A 13,911-nucleotide genomic window follows, 5' to 3' on the forward strand; every position below is an offset into this window, starting at 1 on the left:
CTCTCTCTCTCTCTCTCTGTCAGTTCATATGGTCTCTCTCTCTCTGTCAGTTCATATGGTCTCTCTCTCTCTCTGTCAGTTCATATTGTCTCTCTCTCTCTCTCTCTATCAGTTCATATGGTCTCTCTCTCGCTCTCTCTCCCTCTGTCAGTTCATATGGTCTCTCTCTCTCTCTGTCAGTTCATATTGTCGCTCTCTCGCTCTCTGTCAGTTCATATGGTCTCTCTCTCTGTCAGTTCATATGGTCGCTCTCTCTCTCTCTCTCTCTCTGTCAGTTCATATGGTCTCTCTCTCTCTCTGTCAGTTCATATGGTCTCGCTCTCTCTCTGTCAGTTCATATGGTCTCTCTCTCTCTCTGTCAGTTCATATGGTCTCGCTCTCTCTCTGTCAGTTCATATGGTCTCTCTCTCTGTCAGTTCATATGGTCTCTCTCTCTGTCAGTTCATATGGTCTGTCTCTCTCTCTGTCAGTTCATATGGTCTGTCTCTCTCTCTGTCAGTTCATATGGTCTCTCTCTCTGTCAGTTCATATGGTCTCTCTTTCTCTCTCTATCAGTTCATTCTCTCTCTGTCAGTTCATATGGTCTCTCCTGTAATAATCATTCTGCTGTGATGTTCTAAATGTCACATGGAGTCTGGCAGTTCTGCTGCTCTGCTCTGCTGTGGGAGGAGTAGGGAGACTAAGGATGTGGCTGGGCCTGGGATGGGGCTGGGGCTTTGGCTAGGGCTTGGCAGGGCTGGAGTTATGGGTGGGCCTTAGGCGGCCTGGCCTGCCCTACCATACCTGAGAATGTATTTGACCGAGACGCACACCAACAGAAATACACATCAATCTCGGTCAGATAAAGCATCCGAGCGAAGGAAACAGCGCCCCTCTATCTCAGTATGTGCAGCCCATGTATCTGATGCTGTCTGGTCAAATAGAGTATGGCATGTCAAACTCTTTTTGTCCAGACAGCATCAGATACATATGCTACATATGGTTAGATAGAGGGGCGCTATTTCGCTTGTTCGGATGCAGAGTGACAAGTTAGTCAGTCAGTTTGGAATTGAATGTCTGATCTGATTTTGCCTGCCCCACTGTGCATTACAGGGAAATGGGAGTGGAATGGGAATGTAGGCTACTTCCAGAAGTGACTGAATTAGGGATTAGGATTAGGGATGGACATTTGACATTTGACTGTTCAAGTAATCGCATGTTTTTTTAAAACTTGAATGTAGAAGAAAAAAAAAGCACAAACTAGAAAAATATAAATGTGCATTTATCTATATGCCAACAGACCGCAACAATGCCTAATTTAATCATAACCATTACAGATAACAAATCCTAATTGCTAAATTGCCCCATATAACCAAACAGCAGGGCTGACCCCATTTAGTCGACTGGTCGATAGGCTGTTGATCGACCAAGATTTTTTTTAGTCGAGCAGTGGCAAACATATATATCTTTTAAATGTTATGGCATACGAGACCTGTCTAATTCACGCCTGTCTTAGTGGACTAATCCATTGTGGAGGCTCACCAGTAGGACATTTACCATTAAGTACCATCATTTCTCATCTACAACGTTTGTTTGGTTACGATAATTTATTTTAATGCGTTCAATATGTTATTATTAGTCTTACCGTTGTCTTTGCAGGAGTCGACACATTGTTTGCAGAGCGCACAACCTAGGCTACACTTGTGAGGAAATGTTTTTGGTTTATTTAATTCCATTTACGAGTTTTGTTTGGAGCGCTCGTCAATCTTGAGTAAGGACACGCACCTGATGTAGGCTTATACATGTGCCTATTTGGGGATCTGATACTATTTCTGATTGTCTTAACTCACCATCACTGTGGAGCTTCTCAAAGTAATTTTTTCTTCGCCTCAAAAAGCAGGTAAATAAAGTGTTTTCACATCCATTGATAATGACAATAGTTCCTCAACGTAGCCCATTTGAAAAATCTTTCCAGCTCTCTCCCTTTCGATAACAACTCAGCATATAAGGGGAAAAAATGTAATGCTCCGATCCGGTGGAAATTTTATAAAAAGGCCTACCTGATTACTTTGTATCCTTGCGCAAATAGCCTACTCAGTGGTGCGGGAAACTGAGGGCCCAGAATATTTTATACAATGTTGCAAGTTTGCTAGCACAAGCGTCAGGCCGGACCCAAATTAATAGTTGATACAATGTTTCAAGTTCCTTGCAGACAAGCCATGCATAGCCAATGTGATTTATAGGATATTCATTTTTTAAATCAGGATATGTTCTACCTGCTGGCTGCAATGTTTTTTTTATGTAGGCTATTTTTACATATTGGCAATGGAAGTTACTTTTAGATTTGTATCATTTTCATTTAGATATATGACATGACATTGATTTTGAGATATGAAGACTTTATTATAAATGAAATGAAACTGTTCCACGACAATGTGCATATGAAAATCACAACTGGCACGCAGATCGGTAGAAATGGTACGGTAACTTGGCACTCCAAATGGAAAAGGTTGCAGACCGCTAGTGTAGCCTATTACCGGCAACTCAGGAGCGTAATGGCAGGATCTGCCAAGGCCAGCAGCGGGAGTGGGGGTGGGTGTGGGGGTTATATTGATCTCTGGCTCCCTCTTTAGTACTTTGTGTGTCTTGATTTTTAAAATCGCTGTCCTTAAAGCATCAGGAAAAGTAGCCTAGATATATTTTATTCAAACATAGGGTGTGTCTAATCGATTTGTCTGAAGAACAGACGGCTCTCGGGTCGACCAAGATTTGTTTTTAGTTAGCCCTAATATTCAGTCAATAAAAAAAGAAAGTGACATTTAAGATTTATTTATTGAAACCGTAAAATCAACTGGTTATATTATATAATGGAACACAATCTTCAAAATGGATGAGCAATTCCACATTGAACAATGCATGGTCATGAAATACGGCCACAACATCTGTTTGGTGAGTAGGAATATGCTTAATGATTCTGATGAAAATACGTTTTTTGTCTTTATCAAACGAATGTTTTTGCATATTTTCAGTGTGGAACCTGTCTATGTTTAAGGGAGGTATAGCCTAGGCTAACCAATTCTAAATGGCACTAGTAGTTCACAAAGTAGCTTAAGTGGAAAACAGACGGGACGCAATTATTCCAGAACCGCAGCTTGTTGTTGGAACACATACACTCTGTGGCCAGTTTATCAGGTACACCCATCTAGTACCCCCCTTTGCCTCCAGAACAGCCTGAATTCGGTGCATGGAAACGTTGCTCAATTGGTATCAAGGGACCTAATGTGTACCAGGAAAACATTATCCACACCATTACACCACTGCCACCAGCCTGTACCGTTTACACCAGGCAGGATGGAGCCATGGACTCATGCTGCTGATGCCAAATTCTGACTCTGCCATCAGCATGACGCAACAGGAAACGGAATTCGAAAGCCTCTTCTTCTTGTTTTTAGCTGATAGGAGTGGAACCCATGTGGGTTGTCTGCTGCAATAGCCCATCCGTGACAAGGCCCGATGAGTTGTGCATTGCCGTTATTTGCCTGTTTGTGGACCCGCCTGTTAGCCTGCACGATTCTTGCCATTCTCCTTCGACCTCTCATCAACGAGCTGTTTTAGCCCACAGGATTGCTGCTGACTGGATGTTTTTTTGTATGTCGCACCATTCTCAGTAACCCCGAGTAGGGCTGACCCCATTTAGTCGACTGGTCGATTGTTTGGTCGACCGATATTTCTTTAGTTGAGCAGTCTCAACAAAATTTTAAAAATCATGGTGCACAAGACACCTGTCTAATTTCGCGGCTGTCTCAGTGGACTAATCCATTGCGGAGGCCAAGGGGATGGCACAGTCCATCACTCCAAGACATGTGATACTGAAATTTTATATGGTTATATTATGTAAAAATAATGGTGCAATACTAATAAATCTAATATTATTTTATAACAAATGCGCTTCCTGCCACGTTGGATATGGCTGCTGTCCACGGTTCTGAAAGATAATCTTCAGTGTCCCATATAATTGGTGCCTTTCTCTATGTTGCTATGTGCATAATAGCAAAATTAACCAGCATATTGGGATTGAGAACAATGCCTTAAGCCCTATTCGGATGGGATTAGTTTTACTGGGGGAGGTCGGGTAATGGAATTATGTTCACAAGCACAAATCACCACATCTGTAATTTTAGTCCCGTCCGAATATGCCATGTCAGTAACTTGTACATGGCAGGACAGAAACAAACCCAGCCAGAATAACCTACTGTTTTTTGGCGAACTCCAAGGTCCTCTGATAATACTAGTCCTGTGCGAATCGACATCCCTGTGTTGAGAGAAATGTCTGAGTTGGACAGGTGGTTTGCGCAAGAAAATAACTGATTGGATAAATTGAATGAAGTGCTGCTCATAGCCTATATAGGAAGGTCCTACATGTATCAACATTGAAGGTGAATGCTTTTGTTCATATGTTTTGTGCATATGAATTGAATATTGCCAAATGCATCAGTAAAAAATAGTGACTATTTAATGTAAACCGTTACTGTTAATAGATCGCAAGCAGCATACAACTGACCTAAACGTTTGGAAATGATAAGTTAAGGCTACGGATGCGAAAGTTAAAACGCATCTCAAGTGCACTGTTAAGCTCACATCTGAAGGCTGGGGGGGGCATTAAGGACGTCTACTGCGGATCGCTAAAAATATCCTAATGATCATGATCACACTTCCTCAATTCAAATATTATGGCGACACTATACCAAAGATGGGTTGGTATGGTTTAGAAACTTGGGAACCAAGCTTTAGTTATCAGTGTAGAACTGTTATCTCCTGGACTATCTTCGCCCCTAGAAAACCCCAGTCAAAACTGTCAATTTATTGTCTGTAGCCATGAAGTGCTCTCATGAATAAAAATGCTGATCTCTTGCAGACTGGATAATTTGTTTAATTCATTATTAAACCAGAGCCTTACACCCTCTGGGAGTTATTCAGAGCTTGAGTATTAGAGATAGAAATTCTCGTGACAATTGGTCCTTCGAGCCGGATCTCAATATCCGTTTTCTGTCGTTCCGGGGGACACCGAAAACCGTGCACGGGCGGATGATACATCCGTATAGACAAAGACCTGGCCTCTGATTGGGGGTTCATTACAGGCCGGTGGCAAAACTGTTAGACGACAGAAACAGTGACGAGATCACAAAAATGGATATCCCAGCTGCAAGGATAAGGTCAGTAATTTTTATTCATGAATTTTTGGGGGATTGATATCTTGAAACTGCAGTAGGAAAAAATTAACTGTTTAAATCTGCTGTAGTGAGGGTAGTAATCCGTCGATAATCCAATAAGGGATCGTCATCCGGTATAACCGTTTTTAGACGTTTATCTAGAGAAAACCATGCACCAGTATTCTAGATAGATATAAAGCGGGGGGATGTAAGATCAAAAGGTTTGAGTGTTTGAGTGTGGGTCCGCAATGACTCCTGGTAGTAGAGGCCATTACCAAAAATAAACTACCTTGTGTTGAGACAATCTGGGATTGTCAATAAGTATACAAGCAGGAAGTAAACTTCTGCGTTTTTAGATGTTTATCTAGAGAAAACCCAATGCGCCAGTATTCTAGATAGATATAAAACGGGGGTGAAACTTCAGGGAAGGAAATAGTAACACCTAGATAGTCGACATGGGAGGTCAATCCTCAAAGGAGGTCCTGGAATTAACCGGGGATGAGAGGTATATGGAGTTAAAGGATAAAAGGAATATATATACAATAGACCCAGATGGAGGAAAAGGTATTGGTTTATTGGACGTCTCAATGTAGACAAGTTAGAGTCTATGATTAAACTGATGCATGTAAACTGTGGTACTGATCTGAAAAAAAAATATTGATTTGCAGAGGGTTTAGATACAGCCAAGGTGTGGTTATCAGAAGCTAGAAGGAGATAGTAAGTGAAGTGAAGGTTGTGTGAATATGAGAATGAGGTTATCTGAAGTTTGGAGAATAAGCTGTTGATATAATGATTTCGGGGGGGTGAATAGTGACCAGTCTATAGGATTCTGTGAGGATTCTATGACTGGGGGGGGGGTCTAGGTAGTAAAGTGATAAGTGCTGGCTTGTGTGCCCAAACACGTAGACGTACAGAGGGGGAGGTGGCAGACAGTAAATCAATCATGTGATAGGAATAAGACTAAAATCTGGATTTTCTGATTAAAATCTAGATTTTCTGATTATAGTTCAACTATGGTTATGGGTTGTGTAAATTAAATTAAATTAATAAAACAGCCAGTGTTGATTTTGGGATGTAAGACTGGGATGTAGTAGTTTGCGGGGTTCAAATTGAACGACTCACTTTATTCAACAGGAATAGTGGGGGGAGGAAGAGAGTTCTTTTTTCTGTTGCCGAATGAGTTGATAGTTTAAAAACAACTGAGAATAGAGTTAAATGTATGCTTGTCAACGATAGCTAGTATTTGTTTTATTATTTAGAGCCTAAATCAGAAAGGACAGTTACAGAAATTGAATAGCGGACTGGAAATTGCGATAGAGCTGTGACAATGATTTGAATTGAGAACAAAAGGAAAATAATTTACGGTTCTAGTTCGCGGGTAAAAGAGAGTCGTACTTGCTGGACTGGATCGAGGAGGTTGAATAGTTGAATGAAAAGCATTTATTTGACAAATTCTAATTGTTACTACCTTATTCTATAGGTTGCGTAACACAAGTGGTGTATGCAAATAATTTGTGAATTCTAAAACTATAATTTGTTTTCGTTACGTGGACCAGTAGATTGCAAGTAGCTTTAGCTATTATGCTGATGGGATAGCACCAACTTTATGTAGGTTCTACATTTGTTGAACAACAAGTTGGTATTTGAAACTAAATTAATGCAATAGGCTGCAGTAATAACATTATCAGAAAAATCCACAATCTAATGCGAAACAGCTATTACCTACAGTGGGGAAAAAAAGTATTTAGTCAGCCACCAATTGTGCAAGTTCTCCCACTTAAAAAGATGAGAGAGGCCTGTAATTTTCATCATAGGTACACGTCAACTATGACAGAAAAATTGAGGAAAAAAATCCAGAAAATCACATTGTAGGATTTTTAAGGAATTTATTTGCAAATTATGGTGGAAAATAAGTATTTGGTCACATACAAACAAGCAAGATTTCTGGCTCTCACAGACCTGTAACTTCTTCTTTAAGAGGCTCCTCTGTCCTCCACTCGTTACCTGTATTAATGGCACCTGTTTGAACTTGTTATCAGTATAAAAAGACACCTGTCCACAACCTCAAACAGTCACACTCCACTCTACTATGGCCAAGACCAAAGAGCTGTCAAAGGACACCAGAAACAAAATTGTAGACCTGCACCAGGCTGGGAAGACTGAATCTGCAATAGGTAAGCAGCTTGGTTTGAAGAAATCAACTGTGGGAGCAATTATTAGGAAATGGAAGACATACAAGACCACTGATAATCTCCCTCGATCTGGGGCTCCACGCAAGATCTCACCCCGTGGGGTCAAAATGATCACAAGAACGGTGAGCAAAAATCCCAGAACCACACGGGGGGACCTAGTGAATGACCTGCAGAGAGCTGGGACCAAAGTAACAAAGCCTACCATCAGTAACACACTACGCCGCCAGGGACTCAAATCCTGCAGTGCCAGACGTGTCCCCCTGCTTAAGCCAGTACATGTCCAGGCCCGTCTGAAGTTTGCTAGAGTGCATTTGGATGATCCAGAAGAGGATTGGGAGAATGTCATATGGTCAGATGAAACCAAAATATAACAAATTGCACCCTATTCCCTAGATAGTGCACTACTTTTGACCAGGGAAAAGGGGATAGGGTGCCATTTGGGACTCAGCCAGCCTGCCGAGACTGACGACAGGAGAGGAGATGAGATGTTCACTTGCAAATGTGTGAGGATTTTTTACGCAAACGGGCAGCCTGGCAGACAGCAGCCAAAAGCTATCTATCTGCTGCCTGAAATTACTCTGTAACGCTATGTTGTTTTTCTGCCCTCCTCTCACGCCAGACCTGTAGAACCAATTACTCGTAAATTAAATGAAATGAATCGTCAAACTAGTTTATTTTTTTTCTTCCTCTCCACAAAACCAGACCTCTTAACTCAACCACTAGTCTGATAAATGAATACAGATGGGATCCTGTTGACATATCCATTTAGAGGCGGTTAGGACAGTGTGTCTGGGGGGGTATGGCAATGACCATTATGGTCCGTTGCGGTGATTATGTCAAACCCTAACCACATACGTGAGAATGACATATACACACGTTATGCACAGACACACACACACACTCTTACGCAAGCAGTGAGATGCCGAATGTATTCCTATAATAATAGTCTATTGGGTGATTTTGATCTAGGGCTTCCTCTGCTCTAAAACAAGTCTATAATAACAGTATATTGGGTGATTTTAACATAGGGCTTCTTCTGCTCTAAAACAAGTCTATAATAATAGTCTATTGGGTGATTTTAACATAGGGTTTCCTCTGCTCTAAAACGAGTCTATAATAATAGTCTATTGGGTGATTTTAACATAGGGCTTCCTCTGCTCTAAAACAAGTCTATAATAATAGTCTATTGGGTGATTTTAACATAGGGCTTCCTCTGCTCTAAAACAAGTCTATAATAACAGTATATTGGGTGATTTTAACATAGGGCTTCTTCTGCTCTAAAACAAGTCTATAATAACAGTATATTGGGTGATTTTAACATAGGGTTTCCTCTGCTCTAAAACAAGTCTATAATAACAGTGTATTGGGTGATTTTAACATAGGGCTTCCTCTGCTCTAAAACAAGTCTATAATAATAGTCTATTGGGTGATTTTGATCTAGGGCTTCCTCTGCTCTAAAACAAGTCTATAATAATAGTCTATTGGGTGATTTTAACATAGGGTTTCCTCTGCTCTAAAACAAGTCTATAATAACAGTGTATTGGGTGATTTTGATCTAGGGCTTCCTCTGCTCTAAAACAAGTCTATAATAATAGTCTATTGGGTGATTTTAACATAGGGTTTCCTCTGCTCTAAAACGAGTCTATAATAATAGTCTATTGGGTGATTTTAACATAGGGCTTCCTCTGCTCTAAAACAAGTCTATAATAATAGTCTATTGGGTGATTTTAACATAGGGTTTCCTCTGCTCTAAAACGAGTCTATAATAATAGTCTATTGGGTGATTTTAACATAGGGTTTCCTCTGCTCTAAAACGAGTCTATAATAACAGTCTATTGGGTGATTTTGATCTAGGGTTTCCTCTGCTCTAAAACGAGTTTTGTCTGACTGGAGTGGCTGCTGCCTATTCACACCTAGATCCCAATGCTTGTAAAACAACCTATTTTCCCTCAAAGACGAGCCCTTAATCACACACACACACACACACTTCTACTGCATTGACTTTAATTCTCAACAAACCTTGAGATCAAATGACCAACCACCATATTATCCTTCATCAACGTTCCTCATTCAATTACGTCTTTATGTTTTAAAAAAGGGATTGATACAGACATAAGTGACAACAAATAATAGGCTAAATACAGCGCATTCTGAAAATATTCAGACCCCTTGACTTTTTCCAGATTTTGTTACGCTACAGCCTTATTCTAAAATGGATTAAATTGTTTTTTCCCCCTCATCAGTCTACACACAATACCCCACAATGACAAAGCAAAAACAGATTGGTTTTTTTGTGCAAATTAACTACAAATAAAAAACTGAAATATCACATTTACATAAGTATTTAGACCCTTTACTTAGTACTTTGTGGAATCACCTTTGGCAGCAATTACAGCCTCGAGTCTTCTTGTGTATGACGCTACAAGCTTGGCACACCTGTATTTGGGGAGTTTCTCCCATTCTTCTCTGCAGATCCTCTCAAGCTCTGTCAGGTTGGATGGGGAGCATCGCTGCACAACTATTTTCAGGTCTCTCCAGAGATGTTCGATCGGGTTCAAGTCCGGGCCACTCAATGACATTCAGAGACTTGTCCCGAAGCCACTTCTGTGTTGTCTTTGCTGTGTGCTTAGGGTCGTTGTCCTGTTGGAAGGTGAACCTTTGCCCCAGTCTGAGGTCCTGAGCATTCTGGAACAGGTTTTCATCAAGGATCTCTCTGTACTTTGCTCCGTTCATCTTTCCCTCGATCCTGACTAGTCTCCCAGTCCCTACCGCTGAAAAACATCCCCAAAGCATGATACTGCCACCACCATGCTTCACCGTAGGGATGGTGCCAGGTTTCCTCCAGACGTGACGCTTAGCATTCAGGCCAAAGTGTTCAATATTAATTTCATCAGACCAGAAAATCTTGTTTCTCATGGTCTGAGAGTTCTTTAGGTGCCTTTTGGCAAACTCCAATGGGCTGTCATGTGCCTTTTTCTGAGGAGTGGCTTCTGTCTGGCCACTCTACCATAAAGGCCTGATTGGTGGAGTGCTACAGAGATGATTGTCCAAACTTCTTCCATTTAAGAATGATGGAGGCCACTGTGTTCTTGGGACATTTTTTGGTACCCTTCCCCAGATCTGTGCCTCGACACAATCCTGTCTCGGAGCTCTACGGACAATTCCTTCGACCTCATTGCTTGGTTTTTGCTCTGAGATGCACTGTCAACTGTGGGACCTTATATAGACAGGTGTGTGCCTTTCCAAATCATGTCCAATCAATTGAATTTACCAGAGGTGGACCCCAATCAAGTTGTAAAATCATCTCAAGGATGATCAATGGAAACAGGATGCACCGGAGCTCAATTTCGAGTCTCATTGCAAAGGGTCAGCATACTTATCTAAATAAGGTATCTGTTTTTTTGTTTTGTTTTTATACTTTTGCAAACATTTCTAAAAACCTGTTTTCGCTTTGTCGTTATGGGGTATTGTCTGTAGATTGATGAGGGGAATTTTTTTTGTTCATCAATTTTAGAATAAGGCTGTAACGTAACAAAATGTGGAAAAGGTCAAGGAGTCTGAATACTTCCCGAATGCAATGTAAGTTATGCAAAATGGAGAGTTCAAGTAGATTGTTGTTTCCATAGAGATCATACTAAATGACTACTAAATTATTAGTATTATAATTCCTCCAGACGTGACGCTTGGCATTCAGGCCAAAGAGGCAGCAAACAGATGGTGATTATGTTTATATGTTCACTGGTTCCAGTTATTGCGATCAGCCATTGTTGTTGTCCACATCTCTGACTGACAACAGTGACTGGGGGTAATAGAACTTACACCAAAGGGTTCCGCAATGTGTGAGATACACATTTCCTGGGGATATTCCCAGCTACTATCTAACCAACGCAACATTGACATTATCCAACCCCTGGTTAGCCACTGTTGGCTTAAAAAGCCAAACCTAATGTAACAGGGTTGCTTCCGTCCCTCTCCTCGCCCCTACCTGGGCTTGAACCAGGGACCCTCTGCACACACCGACAACAGTCACCCTCGAAGCACCGTTACCCGTCGCTCCACAAAAGCCGCGGCCCTTGCAGAGCAAGGGAAACAACTACTTCAAGATCTCAGAGCGAGTGACGTCACCGATTGAAACGCTACTAGTGCGCACGGCTAACTAGCTAGCCATTTAATAATAATAATAATAATAATAATAATAATAAGCCATTTAGCAGACGCTTTTATCCAAAGCGACTTACAGTCATGCGTGCATACATTTTTGTGTATGGGTGGTCCCGGGGATCGAACCCACTATCTTGGCGTTACAAGCGCCGTGCTCTACCAGCTGAGCTACAGAGGACCACCAAACAATATCTGCCAATGAATTGCAGCAATATTACCCCTTTCTGTCTGTGTGGTGCAGGAATTTGTCTATCACTCCGTGTGTAGCCAGTAGTGATGGGTCATTCGCGAACAACCAGCTCTTTTTGAACAGCTCTTTTGGGTCAACGTTGGGAAAAGAATCGCATATGTGAAAGAGCCGTTAATTTGGCTCCCTGATTTGCATACTCTTATTATTGCTTTTTGGAGTTCCAGACATCGCTTATCTGCATATAAATTATAAAAACATTCTGTGAAGATGGTAATTCCTCAGTGCAGGAACAATATAGTAAGGAACGAGCCTCATATTAGTCCACACACATTTTTTCAGTGCGTTAAATTTTGTCTTCCTTTTTTTTCCCCATCTAATAATTTGGTCAGGTAAAAATGTTTTTGAACTGACATTTCACGATCTGACATAATGGTAGGCAACATTTTCGGCTTTAAATTAGAGTGACACATTTTTCATGGTTTTAGTTCAATTTCTAAGCATTACTGAACAAAGAGCTGTTTGGGAGCCAAATGAACGGCTCTATTAGGTGAATGGAGCCAAATGATCCGGCTCACAGAAAATATAGAAATACTTTCCCCAAAACCTTCTCAATTAAATGTTAACTGCAAAGTAGGCTTACCTGGCAGAAGTATATCATGAGTAAGTATATCATTTGTATCCATTATTTGTCACTTGCCATGAAATGAGTAGCAGCAGTACAGAACCATGCTAGACCAGCACATTAGATGGCACACTAGATGTGCAATTAAAGGGCCAGATGCGCAGTTAAAAGGGAATTACACTCAAATCTAAATTTGTTTGTTTTCTTCCAGACCAAAAAAATAAAAGATTGTCTTCTGATGTGATTCAAGCATTGACATGAACTCAGAACATCCCATTTCGGTTTTTCTCTATTAACAATTGTAATTTTGAGAGTGAAAAACCCCAAAAAAATCTAAAACCAGGCTAAATAAAACTGAGAAAACATAATTTGGGAAAATAAAAAACATTATTTTTTGGTGGGGGGGGTCACAGATTTTATGGGGGGTCACTTTTTATAGGGCCCCCCTTAGTTTTTTATTAACCATTATTCTACCAGGTATATTGACAGAAGTGCATACACAGTGCACTACCTTCTGTTGTACATGAAGGACCTGGAGAAGACTTGCAGGGGAGAGGAGAAGAGATGTGCCTATTTGAAAGCTATGAAAAAAAATTGTAGCTCGCGACATGTTGAATAAAAAAAAAAAAAGTAGCTGTCAGTTTAGAAAAGGTTGGAGACCCCTGTGCTAAACAAATCAAATTGCCCCCACATGCCACGGTTCCCAAACCAAGGGGACAGCAGGTTCAATTTTGCGAGCAGTAGCGCCTGCTCATCTTGTTGTGAAGGGAAGGAGCGAGAGATGTGAAGGGAAACCCGTTGTCAAGAAAATTTGATTATTCAACCCGATTCAAAATGTGCAATGTTGTGCTTCAAGAGCGAAGTGAAAATGGTAGCCGCATCCGTGTGGCTTCGATAGATTTGATGGTATGGATGGCTAGCAAAGGAACGCATACAGAATTGACAAACATTACTCTCGCACCTTGCACCATCACCTTTCATCGTATCTAAACTTTTCACTTCCAATATTCAGCCACTCCTCACAAGCTAACGTGTATTGTATCTACCTTTAGCTGATTTGATCTACCAAGTCATTTGATCTACATTTAGCTTAGCTAGTTGAATAGCCCAAACAGCAAATATACATCCGTCAGTTTTCTGAATATTCCCTCTTCCTCCTCGCCCCAACACAGTGCATCATGGCATGCTATATTATTCTATTAATCAAAGCGTAGCAGAAAACTCACCTTTCTTCTCCCCACCTCCACCGTTCTAAGAAAGACACAGATTCCAGGAAAACTGCTATCACAATGTTTGGCCACGAAACATAAAGTGAGAGTCGAGTTTTTAGATTTTCACCACGACAACGTCAAAATAGTATTGTCTTTTCTTATCCGATGTTCCGCTTACTCCAGTGTCTGCTTCCTTTGCGATTGTTCAACTTCGAAGTTAATACAAAGTTGCAGGAAAACAGCTCCGCCTGGCTTGCGCCGCAGCTGCTGGAGGGATGAGGTCACTGCAATCAAAGACAGTACAACGCTCGAGCCGCTCTCGCGATGAGCAGGAAGGAAAAGGATG

At 41.0% G+C, this 13,911-nt stretch overlaps 1 long non-coding RNA gene across 2 annotated transcripts in view; it reads right to left on the bottom strand.

Moving 5' to 3' along the window:
* LOC121549241 overlaps positions 1–13,911 on the bottom strand; it is a 119,510-nt gene that overhangs the window by 83,318 nt on the left and 22,281 nt on the right. Inside the window, exon 1 of one of the 2 annotated variants that reach the window (XR_005996776.2) lies at positions 13,581–13,821. The exons of the other annotated variant lie outside the window; for it this stretch is intronic. This is a non-coding gene — a long non-coding RNA (uncharacterized LOC121549241). Of the gene's footprint in view, positions 1–13,580; positions 13,822–13,911 lie in introns of those variants that run through there. 2 annotated transcript variants of the gene reach the window in all.

This window comes from Coregonus clupeaformis, chromosome 33, assembly GCF_020615455.1.
Source record: "Coregonus clupeaformis isolate EN_2021a chromosome 33, ASM2061545v1, whole genome shotgun sequence".
NCBI classification, from domain to species: domain Eukaryota; kingdom Metazoa; phylum Chordata; class Actinopteri; order Salmoniformes; family Salmonidae; genus Coregonus; species Coregonus clupeaformis.